The sequence below is a fragment of the Arachis ipaensis genome, chromosome B10, assembly GCF_000816755.2.
Source record: "Arachis ipaensis cultivar K30076 chromosome B10, Araip1.1, whole genome shotgun sequence".
In the NCBI taxonomy this organism is placed as follows: domain Eukaryota; kingdom Viridiplantae; phylum Streptophyta; class Magnoliopsida; order Fabales; family Fabaceae; genus Arachis; species Arachis ipaensis.
Genome location: NC_029794.2, coordinates 110,383,959 through 110,387,273, shown reverse-complemented (window position 1 = coordinate 110,387,273; position 3,315 = coordinate 110,383,959).

Genomic DNA, 3,315 nt, shown 5'->3' with positions numbered 1-3,315 from the left:
GAAGATGAGCGGCGTTTAGCGCCAGGTGATCCGAAAAGTTAAAATTGCATGGAGGCTATGCTCTACATAGCCTAAAAGGATGATGAAAAGGAAGATGATGAAGATGAGCTAAATGAGAATTGAGATTGTTGAATTCTAATCACTTCCTTTCTTTTTAATTATATGCATATGTTATCTTGTTCTATCTTAGATAATGCATTTATGAGTCTTGTTAGTCAAGTGCATATCATTACTTATCCATCACAACCCACAATTATAATTGTGCTTGCCCCTAAATGTGAGCAAGGATCATGTGCTAAGAAAGAACAAAAAGAAAAAGGGATTGATCATAAAGAGCATGACAATGTGAGTTTGGAAGGCCAAACTAACTAAGAATGTTCAATACAAGCTGAGCCAAATTGTTTGAAGCCTTAGTCTAGAGGACTATTATGGGATTTTTTGCACTTGAAAAAGCCTTGAAGGAGTAACATGTAATGAGAAAAAAAGGGGTTGAAAGAGAAGCCAAAGGCTCTGAGTACCACTGACTAAGGATCTGAGACAAGTGCTTGTGGTGCTTATGTATCAAGCAAAAATTTGAAAACAAACTAACAAAGCATTTAGAGTCATAGCTAGGCTCAAGGTGTAAAGTCCCCTCCCCCCCAAAGAAGAGAAAGCCAAAGGCTCTGAGCACCAATGGTGGAAGATGTTAAAAGGACATGGTAAGCTTAAAGAGCTCCCCAATAAAGTGCTTGTGGTATTTTTGTGTCGAGCAAAGCTTGAGACAAAATATTTAGAGTCATGGACTAGGCTCAAGGTGCAAAGCACCCAAAGAAAATAAGCTGTGAAAGTAAAGTAAATAAGCTTGCTTCAAGATGATGATTCAAGGAAGGATTCTATGATCTAATTCGGACAGAGGCCTTGAAAGAATATAACTTGTTATGTTGAATTGTGCATAAGTGAAATGGCTAACTAAACTCACTTGAATTGTAACCATTCACCCTTGCATTTTAAGATTGAAAAGTTTGATGACTAAGCATTGATTCTTTGCTTGCTTGAGGACAAGCAAGAGCTTAAGTTTGGTGTTGTGATGCATGCGCATCTTAAGCACTTTTCTTGGGCAATTCTTATAGAAAAGTTATGACTTTTACTTGATAATTATGTGATTTTCAAGGCTATTCTATTAGTATTTTGATTTTCTTGGTTTCATGATTTTTGTAGAAAAATGTTAGAAAAAGAGAAGTAAAAGCACAAGGAGGAACCAAAAATTGAAGACAAGTGCAAAGAGAATTCGTGGATGTTGTCAACCCTGACTTCTTCACACCCTAATGAGCATAATTTGAGCTATAGAAATCCAACTAATGCAGTTTTAGTGGCATTAGAAAGCCAGCTTCTAGGGCTTTCCAACGATATATAATAGTTTATGCTTGCTCTCTGGCATCACGACACTAAACGCCACGACTCGGCATTTAGCGCCGAGGACCTCGTAATTTGTGCAATGATTTTGTGAAGGTGGCACTAAACGCCATTACCCGGCGTTTAGCACCAGGCTTGTGTCAAAAAATTCCACAGAAGACATTTTTTGTTTCTTATTTAATTTTTAAAGTAAGAAAAGATAATTTTTAAGGTTTTTAGAATTTTTATTTTATCAATTAAGATTAGATATAAAAGGAAAAAAGATTCAGCCTTTCGGGGTCTCTTCTCCTCTTCTTCCTCATTCCGTACTTTTACAATTTTAGAACTCAAGATTTTTTTCTGAATCATGAGCAACTAAACCTCCATTGTTAAGGTTAGGAGCTCTGTTTACTTTAATGGATTAACATTATTGTCATTCTACTCTTAAATTCAAGGATTGATTTCGTTCTTCATCCTAGGAATTAGAGTATATTGAAAGATAACTCTTTTTCTATTTGAATTCTTGTTGAATCTTGGAAAAGTTATATCACTAGAATTAAATTTTAGAATCAATTCCTCATAATTCTCTAATTTTCTGGATTTAACGTGATACGTGACATATAATCTCCTTATTTTTGGGTACTTAGGGTTTGTGTAGCTCATAAACTAGAATTGGACTTAGTCTTCTAATTTAAATTAATTGGCCAAGGAATTGACGGTTGACTGAGTTAGATGAGATTAAATTACTAAGAAATTAGGATTTAATCACTTAAGGTTTGCTATGAATTGAATCTTTGCTTTGTTAAAGTAGTTGATAAGAATTGTTAATTTGGAAATTTAAATATCTCCGAAGCCTTAACTGTTTTCTCATACTATTTTTACCAACCATTCACTTTTTGCTTTCTTGCACTCTCTGAATTACTGTTTTATGCTACTTGAACTTGAAACCATTCATTTTAGCTTGTTTAACTAGTCTAATCACTCAACTATTGTTGTTCGGTCCATTAATCCTCACGGGATCGACACTCACTCACTTGAGTCATTACTTGGTACGACCCGATGCACTTACCGATTAGTTTGTGGTATTCAAAGTTCGCACCACTAATTCACCGTGATATTACTTGATATGATTCAGTACACTTGCCTAATTGTGGAGTTGCAAAATTTCGCATCAACAGATTGGGTACTTGACGTGTTTTTAAATCTGAATATTACGTCTTTTCGTAACCGTTCATGCATCTTTTCGGTTACATTGGTAACTGTGCACATCATTTAATGAGAGTGATATTACCGTTTTGTCCCTAGTGCCTATATAAGCACAACTCTCTTGCTCTTTCTTCTTTTTAGTGTTTTTAACTCCCCAATAATTGCTTCATCTTCTCAGAGAAGTTTTCAAAACCATTTCTTCTTTGCTGTAACTCCAGTTTCCTTTTTTCAAATTTTTATCTTCTTCGAAGACTCCTTCTTTGCTAGTTTTTGCATTTCTTGGGGGTTCCATTGATGACCCAGCCTGCTTCTTGCAAGAATCTTGATTTGTCACTTTCTCATTCGCGATTTGTGGTGTGACCCTTGCTTCTTCTTTCAGGTTAGCATCCTTTTATTGGATTATTGTTAGTATAGCTGTAACACCCTCTCACCCTTAGCCTTACCTCTAGCTGTAAAGCAAAGGATAACAAAGTGCCACGACAGTTTTAAAGTTCATATGATATAATATAGTCAAATGGTATAATATACTAGAAGCTCAATGAAGAAATAAAGCTCAAAAACAGAGATACAAAAACGCGTAATGTTCACATGAACTAACTACAAGCGTAAAGGTACAATCGATAACATAATACATATAAGGTATAATATACAATGAAGAAATAAAGCTCAAAAACAGAGATACAAAAACGCGTAATGTTCACATGAACTAACTACAAGCGTAAAGGTACAAAAGGTACA